Source organism: Hyperolius riggenbachi, chromosome 2 (genome assembly GCF_040937935.1).
Source record: "Hyperolius riggenbachi isolate aHypRig1 chromosome 2, aHypRig1.pri, whole genome shotgun sequence".
In the NCBI taxonomy this organism is placed as follows: Eukaryota; Metazoa; Chordata; class Amphibia; order Anura; family Hyperoliidae; genus Hyperolius; species Hyperolius riggenbachi.
Window position 1 is genome coordinate 491,977,309 of NC_090647.1, and position 11,195 is coordinate 491,988,503.

The following is an 11,195-nucleotide window of genomic DNA, read 5'->3' on the forward strand; positions in this document are numbered from 1 at the left end:
TCAAAAATGCATAGAAAATGCTTACAAAACGTATATACGATTAAGGCCTCGTTCACATCAGGGCCGTTTCTGTGCGCTTTCCACAGCGCACTGCCCTCTGCGTTCAGCAAGGTATTGATTTTTCCATGTAACTAAATGTAGCTGGTTCACATCTATGCGCTGCGCTGAGCAGCGTTACAGAAACGTAGTGTTGCAGGCATTTCTGTGCGTTGAGCTGGAAAGCGCACAGCAATGCAAGTGAATGGGTCCGCTTTTTTAGCGCATAGAAGCGCGTACAAGCGCATAGAAGCGCATGCGTTTTTTACCCCTAATTGGAGAAAAAAATACATTTACATACAAAAACAAAGTTTTATTGACAACTGCTGCTGCTACAGTAAGCAAAACGTGCTTTAAAGAAGCGCAGCGCAACGCACAGAAACGCGGACGAAAGCGCGCACAAGCGCATGCGTTTTTTACCCTGCGCTTTAACACGTTTTTCAGCGCAGCAGATGTGAACGAGGCCTTATATATGTAAACCACAAACACATTAAAATGCAAGCAAAATGCACGTGCAGAACAAAAACACAGAATGGAAATGCACTGAAAACGCACAAGTGCATATGCAGCAAAATGCTAAGTTTCACGCATTGCCCTAGTGTGTTCCCACCCTCACTGCCATCACTGGTAGTTAAATATCGGCCTGAATTATTATATAAACATCAGAATAAATTATATTATGTATTACCCCCAGAAAACCCCTTTGCTGATTCCCCAGTGACCAGCTGATATAAGGGTGGGGAACATCACATATGAGTGACACCTTTAGAAGAATAGAGGAAATCCTAGAATAGGAGACATAAGGGACAAGCAGCTAATCACCTGCCAATCTCACGGGAAATGAGCCCTCAGGGCCAAGACAAGCCAATATATGATAAACATGCTGATGTCACAATGGTTGCTGCAGCTGTGGAGGGAGCCTATTGTGACATCATCACATGACCCCACCCACATTCTGGAACATTCTCATGCCCCTGCTATACACTATGGTCTTGATTCACTAAACCGTGATAAGTCATATCACAGCCATTTTCGTCCGGATTTTTGCGCTTGCAGGCGACCGCGAATTTGCATGCGCAATCGTGAATTATCACGCACAATCGCGAGTTATCGTGCAAAAATGATATTGCTTTGTGTGAAAATTTGCGATTGCGTGTGATAATTCACGATTGCGCCCAATACTTCGCAATCCCGCGTACACGCTAAAATGCGCGTGAAAACGGACATCATATAAACAAGCCAACATATGATAAACATGTCACAATGGTTGGTTGCTTGCTGCAGCTGTGGAGGGAAGAAGCCTATTGTGACATCATCACATGACCACACCCACATTCTGGAACATTCTCATGCCCCTGCTATACACTATGGGCTTGATTCACTAAACCGTGATAAGTCATATCATGGCGGTTTTACAATCGCAAATTATCATGCGAAAACAATATCGTTTTTGCACGATAATTCGTGATTGTGCACGAAAATGTGCATGAAAACAGCCGTCATATGACTTATCACGGTTTAGTGAATCAGGCCCCATGACATCAATTTTATTTCCTAAATAATATCACAAATTAGCCATCAAAGTTTTATTTACCACTTATAACTAAAAAAAACAAACACTCAGGGTAGGAACACACTAGGCAGAAACTTTAGCGTTGTGGAAAATGCACGTAATGCAAGTCAATGGGCCACATAGAAAAACACATGTTTGCATTCTGCAATGTGCATTTTTTTAAATGCAGGACTTGCTGCATATTTTTCCAAAATGCATTCAAAATGCACATAATGCATGTCAATGGTGACGCAGAGGTATTGCATTTTAGTGCTTTTTTAAAGCTTTTTTTTTTTTTTTTTGGTAACTATTTTTATGATGTGTTTCCGGTTCAAAAATGCATAGAAAATGCTTACAAAACGTATATACGATTTATATATGTGAAGCACAAACACATTAAAATGCAAGCAAAATGCACGTGCGGAACAAAAACGCAAAATGGAAATGCACTGAAAACGCACAAGTGCATATGCAGCAAAATGCTAAGTTTCACGCATGGCCTAGTGTGTTCCCACCCTCCCTGCCTTCTGTATCACTGGTAGTTAAATATCAGCCTGAATTATTATATAAACATCAGAATAAATCATATTATGTATAACCTCCAGAAAACCCCTTTGCTGATTCCCCAGTGACCAGCTGATATAAGGGTGGGGAACATCACATATGAGTGACACCTATAGAAGAATAGAGGAAATCCTAGAATAGGAGACATAAGGGACAAGCTACTCACCTGCCAATCTCACGGGAAATGAGCCCTCAGGGCCAAGACAAGCCAATATATGATAAACATGCTGATGTCACAATGGTTGCTGCAGCTGTGGAGGGAGGGAGCCTATTGTGACATCATCACATGACCACACCCACATTCTGGAACATTCTTACGCCCCTGCTATACACTATGGGCTTGACTCACTAAACCGTGATAAGTCATATCATAGCGGTTTTTACGCACATTTTCACGCACAATTGCAAAGTATCATGCGAAAACAATATCGTTTTCGCACAATAATTCGTGATTGTGCGCAATAATGCAAGCAAAAACAGCCGTGATATGACTTATCACAGTTTCGTAAATCAAGCCCCATGACATCAAGTTTATTTCCTGAATAATACCACAAATTAGCCATCATAGTTGTATTTACCACTTATAACTAAAAAAAACAAACACTCAGGGTAGGAACACAGTAGGCAGAAACTTTAGCGTTGTGGAAAACGCAGCAGAAAATGCACGTAATGCAAGTCAATGGGCCACATAGAAAAACACATATGTTTGCATTCTGCAATGTGCGTTTTTTAAAATGCAGGACTTGCTGCATATTTTTCCAAAATGCATCTAAAACACACATAATGAATGTCAATGGTGACGCAGAGGTATTGCATTTTACTGCTTTTTTAAAGCTTTTTTTTTTTTTAACTATTTTTATGATGTGTTTCCGCTTCAAAAATGCATAGAAAATGCTTACAAAACGTATATACGATTTATATATGTGAACCACAAACACATTAAAATGCAAGCAAAATGCACGTGCGGAAAAAAAACGCACAAGTGCATATGCAGCAAAACGCTAAGTTTCACGCATTGGCCTAGTGTGTTCCCACCCTCCCTGCCTTCTGTATCACTGGTAGTTAAATATCAGCCTGAATTATTATATAAACATCAGAATAAATCATATTATGTATAACCCCCAGAAAACCCCTTTGCTGATTCCCCAGTGACCAGCTGATATAAGGGTGGGGAACATCACATATGAGTGACACCTATAGAAGAATATAGGAAATCCTAGAATAGGAGACATGAGAGACAAACTACTCACCTGCCAATCTCACGGGAAATGAGCCCTCAGGGCCAAGACAAGCCAATATATGATAAACATGCTGATGTCACAATGGTTGCTGCAGCTGTGGAGGGAGGGAGCCTATTGTGACATCATCACATGACCACACCCACATTCTGGAACATTCTCACTCCCCTGCTATACACTATGGCCTTGACTCACTAAACCGTGATAAGTCATACCATGGCCGTTTTTACACACATTTTCGCTCCCAATTGCAAAGTATCATGCGAAAACAATATAGTTTTCGTGCAATAATTCGTGACCATGCACAATAATGCGCGCAAAAACGGCCGTGATATGACTTATCACGGTTTAGTGAATCAAGCCCCATGACATCAAGTTTATTTCCTGAATAATATCACAAATTAGCCATCATAGCTGTATTTCTCACGTATAACTCATAAAACAAACACTCAGGGTAGGAACACACTAGGCAGAAACTTTAGCGTTGTGGAAAACGCAGCAGAAAATGTACGTAATGCAAGTCAATGGGCCACATAGAAAAACACATATGTTTGCATTCTGCAATGTGCGTTTTTTAAAATGCAGGACTTGCTGCATATTTTTCTAAAATGCATCTTAAACGCACATAATGAATGTCAATGGTGACGCAGAGGTATTGCGTTTTAGTGCTTTTTTAAAAGCTTCTTTTTTTTTTAAACTATTTTTATGATGTGTTTCCACTTCAAAAATTCATAGAAAATGCTTACAAAACGTATATACGATTTATATATGTGAACCACAAACACAATAAAATGCAAGCAAAATGCATGTGTGGAACAAAAACGCAAAATGGAAATGCACTGAAAACGCACAAGTGCATATGCAGCAAAATGCTAAGTTTCACGCATTGGCCTAGTGTGTAGAGATGTTGCAAACCTCAGATTTTTGGTTTGCGAACCCTGTTCGCGAACTGCCGCGGAAAGTTTGGTTCGCACGAACTTCCGCGCACCGCAATAGACTTCAATGGGGAGGCGAACTTTGAAAACTAGAACATTAATGCTGGCCAGAAAAGTGATGGAAAAGATGTTTCAAGGGGTCTAACACCTGAGATCTTTCAGTGACTAAAAGAGGGGAAATTTTTTTTTCAAAAATACCTTATAGTTTTTGAGAAAATCGTTTTAAAATAACTCCTTCTGACCGTGGAAAAATTAAACGCCCGCCGACTTTAGCAGTTAATAGCAAAGCCCCTTTAAAAGCTAGAAACACCAACTTGCAGGAAATGTTAGGAAGAGCAGTGGGAACAAGAGGAAAACATTTTTTTTTCAAAAAGACCTTATAGTTTTTGAGAAAATCAATTTTAAATTTTTAATGTAAATGTAATGTAATGTTTAATGTAAATTTAATGTAAATTCTCCTTCTGACTGTGGGAAAATATACCCCCGCCGACTTTAACGGTTAATAGCAAAGCCCTTTTAAAAGCTAGCAACACCAAAATTACTGGGAATGTTAAGAAGATCAGTGTGAACAAGAGGGAAAAAAACTTTTCAAAAAGAATTTATAGTTTTTGAGAAAATCGATTTTAAAGTTTAAAAAAAGAGTCGATTTATTAAAAAAGAACCGATTCATTAACCTCTTGACGACCAGCTAACGCCGATTGGCGTAAACTGGTCGTCTGCGGGTTACCATGGAAAGCGACCTTTCCATGTCAGTTCACGGAGGGTGTCTCCGTGAACAGCCGGAGAGCCGCCGATCGCCGGCAAAATGTAAACAGGCAGGGAAGAAATCCCCGCTGTTTACATTATACGGCGCTGCTGCGCAGCAGCGCCGTAAGGCAGTTTGGCGATCCCCGGCCTCTGATTGGCCGGGGATGGCCGGCATATGATAGGCTGAAGCCTATCCTTCAATGCGCAGGACGGAAATCCATCCTGCGCAGCTCACAGGGGAAGGGAGAGGGAGGGAGCGGGCGAGAGGGCGGAAAGCGCTGCGGAGGGGGGCATTGAAGAGACCCCCCCCGCTAAGCAACTGCAGCTGGCGGCGATCAGACCCCCCCCAGCAGGACATCCCCCTAGTGGGGAAAAAAGGGGGGTAGTCTGATCGCCCTGATTGCACTCCTGATCGGTGCTGCGGGCTGTAGGCCACGCAGCACCGATTAGTGCAGAAAGCCCTGGTCGGCAAGTGGTTAAAAAGATCTGGCTCATTCATGAGCCATTAGTATAGCAGAGAATGCATCCTCGGCAGGACATGAAGCTGCTGGCTCCCGCTGCTGTCTCTCCCCACCTGCCTGCACCTGTCAACCCCCACCTAGGCTGGCACCCAGTGCACCCATGGGTGCACTGGGTGCCAGCCTAGGTGGGGGTTGACAGGTGCAGGCAGGCAGGTGGGGAGAGACAGCGGGAGCTAGCAGCTATGCGTAAGAAAGGATGCATTCTCTGCTATGTGGGGGGCTTCGGAGATCTTTAATCAACTTAATAGAAGATCGCAACATAAGAGGATACTGTAATTCGTTGGATCATTTACCGAGGATATTGGCGTGGGAATTTTTTTTTAAAGGTACAGGTAAGTGTTTCTGGTTAATTACGAAAATTATAGGACTTTTTTCGTGGTTTCTTTTAACCCTTTGTGGAAATGGGTAAGGGGGACTTTGTACCCCTATACTAATTTCTCCTGGGAGGGGGTGGGCATCTGGGGTCCCCTTCTTAACCACTTAAGGACCAAGGCAATTTCTAATGATCGGTGCTGCGTTTGCTCTACAGCCCGCAGCACCGATCAGGATTGTGGCTGGGCGATCAGACTTCCCCCCTTTTTTCCCCACTAGGGGGATGTCCTGCTGGGGGGGGTCTGATCGCCGCCGGCCATTAGTGAGTAGCGGGGGGGCTCCTCAAAGCCCCCCTCTGCAGCGTTTTCCGCCCTCTCCGCAGTTCCCTCCCTCTCCCTCTTACCCGTAGCTGCGCAGGACGGATATCCAACCTGCGCATTGTGGGATAGGCTTCAGCCTATCATATGCCGGCGATCCCCGGCCAATCAGAGGCCGGGGATCGCTGATCTGCCTTATGGCGCTGCTGCGCAGCAGCGCCTTATGATGTAAACAGCGAGGATTTCTTCCCCACGTGTTTACATTACGTGTGCGAGCAGCGATCGGTGGCTCGCACACTGTTCACGGAGGCACACTCCTTGAACTGGCATGGAAAGGCTGCTCGTGCGAGCGGCCGTTTCCATGCTATACCACTAATGACGTTAGCTGGTCGTTAAGTGGTTAAAGGGGACTCCCAGATGCCATCATGAACCCCTCCCCCAGGGAGTCGTCACCCCCACCTCCTCCTGGGGCACCGGAGGTGGGGAAGAGGCCCTTGTCCATGGATTGGACAAGGGCTCCGGGGGGGAGGGGAATGCTTGGCCGTCCCTCCCCCCTGGAGCCTCCCATACCATGGACAATGCGGGCTGGTATTGCTCAGGGTGCGAAGCCCCAGTCGGCCGGGGCTCCGCATTCTGGCTATCCCAGCCTGCATGGGGGACAAGGGGTTACAGAGGCTCGAGAGGGGGGACCCACGTCATTTTTTTTTCAGATTTCCCACACTCAGCACATACAAATTTAAAAATAATTTTAAAAAAATGTATATATATATATATATATATATATATATATATATTTTTTTTTTTTTTCTTTTAAAGGACTTACGAGGCCACAAGTATGAAAAAAGCTAAATACCATTTCATAATCCAGATCCATGGAGGATGCCATCTGCGCCCTCCCGTTCATTCCACCATGGCACCCGCAGTAATACCGGCCCCGGTCAGGTCCCGACCCCTTCAAACGGGTCGGGTTCTCATTCCCCACTCAATATGGGGCCACAGATTGCAATGGCTGCACGCAATTGTGGCTGCGCAGCTCTAGGGCCTCCTCCCGATGCGTCCAATGTATGCACGCATATTGATGACGCGGCAGGAGGAGTCCCTAATGCTGCGCAGGTGCAATTGCGTCTGTGCGGACTGCGCAGCCGCGGCAATCTGTGGCGGCCATATTGAGTGGAGAATGAGAACCCGACCCGTTCGGGAGTCGGGACCTGACCGGGGCCGGTATTACTGTGGGAGCTATGGCGGAATGAATAGGAGGGCGCAGATTGCGTCCTCCATGGATCTGTATTATTCATATTTGTGGCCTCGGAAGTCCTTTAAATATTGTTTCCTGCAATCTTTTTAACATATGCTGAAAATTTGGTGTTGTTATGGTTATGGGGCTGCACTGCAAAAGTGCTGAATTTTGCCATTGGCTTTCAATGGGCTCCCTATTTCACTTTCAAAAATCTCAAATCTTTTCAAAGGGCAATGGCTCAGCAGTGGCAAATTTTCTAGCATTGTAGGGACTTTTAGGGGGATTAGGACTGGTGAGTTTCGGGCCCCTAGGCCAAAGAGGTCATAGCCTAGAGTCACAAAAACCTGTTTATTTGGACAATGTCAATGGTGGAGATTCTGACGAACATAAATCGCAGCCATGGCCGTTAGCAACGTCTGAATCTCACGACATGTCTCATGCAGGTAGAAGGCATATTGTTGTACTTTTACTCCAAAGTTGGGTTCCCTAATCTCTGCAAACCAGAGTTACAGGGGTGAAAAAGTGGTAAAATCCCCCATAGGCTTTCATTGGGCTCCCTATTTCACTCTCAAAAATCTCAAATCTTTTCAAAGGGCAATGGCTCAGCAGTGGCAAATTTTCTAGCATTGTAGGAACTCTTAGGGGGATCATGACTGGTGAGTTTCAGCCCCTAGGACAAAGAGGTCATAGCCTAGGGTCACAAAAACCTGTTTATTTGGACAATGTCAATGGTGGCGATTCTGACGAAAATAAATCGCAGCCATGGCCGTTAGCAACGTCTGAATCTCATGACATGTCTCATGCAGGTAGAAGGCATATTGTTATACTTTTACTCCAAAGTTGAGTTCCCTACATTTCTGCAAACCAGAGTTACAGGGGTGCAAAAGTGGTAAAATCCCCCATAGGCTTTCATTGGGCTACCCTGTTTTGCCACAGGAAAAAAACACATATATCCAGGCACATCAGAACATTAAATAAGTTATTAAGGAAAGGGAGGTGCTGAAGGGGGTGTGGCCAGAAAACAGCAAAAATCTATTAACCCTTTGCACTCTCGCATGCAAATGTTCAAACAAATGCATTCAAAGATTCACTCATCCAGGCACAACTGTTATCCCTACAGCTAAGCTAAAAGCCGGGGTCTTAGTTCACAGAAGAATGCATTCTGATGCTTAGTCACCTACACTGTGCAGAAGTACCCAGGTAAACGTGGGTGTCCTAACTCTGGCCCTGTAACATGCATAGTGCAAACATGCAAACATTCATTGCATCAAACCTATCTAGTGATTAGGAGCACACATCCTGACGTCCTCTCCTGGGACAGATAGCGCATCTTACCAATCGCACAAGGGAGTGCATGGATACATTACGTTAGCTCCCCATGGTGCGCATGGATACATTACGTTAGCTCCCGTGTGTGATTGGTAAGATGCGCTATCTATCCAGCGTTCCGCTGTGCGGCTCAATGAGTCGCACTGACGTCATCTGGGCTGTTCTGCGCAGGCGCAGAACTACTGCGTCTACGCAGTACAGTCCGGTTGACGTCAGTGGGACTCTGAGAGCTTCTCGGCAGGTGCAGTCGGCATCTTGCACCAGAGGGGACCCCGGACCACCAGTGTAGAGCGGAGCTGCGGCGTGGGCACAGGACGGCTGGCAGGGTCTGGAGGAAGCCCCAGGTAAGTGGATTTTTTATTCTCCTCCTCCTCCGCCTTTGTTAAAAGTTTTGCTGTGCAGGCCCACTGTCTTTGAATTACACCGCTGCTAAGTTTGTGTACATTTGTCCCAGCCCATCATGACCATGCCCACTTTTGGGTGCCATGCCCATATTTTGTCACGACATGCTATGCGCACAGCAGGTCCCCAGCTGCCCCAACAGTGTATCCTGCACTGCTCAAGGCCCACTAACAGTAGGTTTTGAGTTAATCTACGGATGTAGTCAATCAGCTCTGCTAAAACATTAAATTACCTCTCCTGTGAATGTTACTGGTTTCCTGCTAGACATGAGCTGCTGGTAGGCCTTGAGGACAACATCGGGGAACACTGTCTTAGTACTTCGAGTATTTGCATCAGAGTACTCTTGACAAATATGTGTGTTGATGTCTATTTGGAGGGGCTGAGAGCTTAGTTACGTGCATAGATGTACCGCTCAGTTCACTTTTCTTGGCGTGTGGATCTGCATAGATAGCACTACAAATAGCAATGTGTGTTTTATTGCCAATTAAATGTACAATGATAATAAATGCATTTATTATCATTGTATATTTAATTGGCAATAAAACTGAGGTATTAATAGTGGTATATGTAGGATTAATTAATATGTGAAATATTATTAATAATAATTATTATGTAATAAACATGCAAAGTACTGTTTATAGTGCAGTCATTACCTATTTACTAAGACCCAATCGCTACTGAACGAAGCAGGTCATTTTGGCACCTAATTTGGGGTCTGGAAATTGCTGGATCCCTGAATTACCCTTGCGTGGCATAGCACTAGTAAATTGTAGGACCGGCGTTTGATGCTGAGCGCCACCATAGCACTAATCCTATGCTAAGCGCCCCACGCCAGGGTGATTCAGGGATCCAGCAATTGCCAGACCTGGAATTACATCTCCCTCCAAGTTGCTACAACTTGGACGGGGATTTGAGCAGCAGCAGGGAGAGCCATCATTCTGCTCACCCTGCGCCCAGCTCACTGGCGGCGGGACAATACATATGCCCGCTGAAATCATAATTTTTCAGAAAATGTGTTTGCTAAAATATGGTTACATTTTATAAAATGTGTGTATGTATACATAAGACATTGTGCTTCTTGCAGCTTACTGACAAAAATGTTTTCCCAATGTTTTAATAGCTCACTATTGTGTTCATTTTTACCACCATCTTAAGTTCTTAACCATTTACCGCCATCCTAACGTATTAAAACGTCATGCTTACCGCTATTAACAGCAACATGACGTTTTAATACGTCGCGCATTCCCGCCGCTGCTACCGCCGTGTGTCCGCCGCTACCGCCGCCATTACCGTCGGGATCCCGTGCTGGGCGATTGGGGAAGAGGACTGAACAGTCCTCTACCCAATCGCAGTGCCTGGAGTGAATGGACGTGACCGCGAACAGCGGCTACGTCCTTTCACATAAACAGGAAATGTAACAGTTTAATAAAGTGTGTAAAAAAAAAAAAAAAAAAAGTGAACACGTCCTATGAGTGTTCATCAGCGCCATCTTGTGGCCAAAAAGTATATTACACTTACAAAATACATACATTTTCAAGTATATACACATCATTAATAAAATTACACTTCCAACCCTCCCCCCAAAAAAAAACACTTGTAAAAAAAAAAATCAGCTTAAAAAAAAAAATAAATAGTTGCCTTAGGGACTCAGCTTTTTTTATTCTATATTTTATGGGGGAAAATTAATTTTAATTTATTACATAGGGGCTTGTAATTATGGCCAGAACAAACAGAAAAATAACCACTTATATTTCAAAATAATATACTGTCGCCATACATTGTGGTAGGGACATAATCTAAACGGTTTAATTATCGGGACCACTGGGCAAATACAACGTGTTTGTTTTATCCACAGGAGAATGTTTAATTTTAAAACTATAAAGGCTGAACACTGAGAAATAATGATTTTTTTCTTTTTTTTCTGTTTTTCTCATTAAAATGCATTTAGAATAAAAAAATTCTTAGCAAAATGTACTATCTACAGAAAGCCTAATTGGTGGCGAAA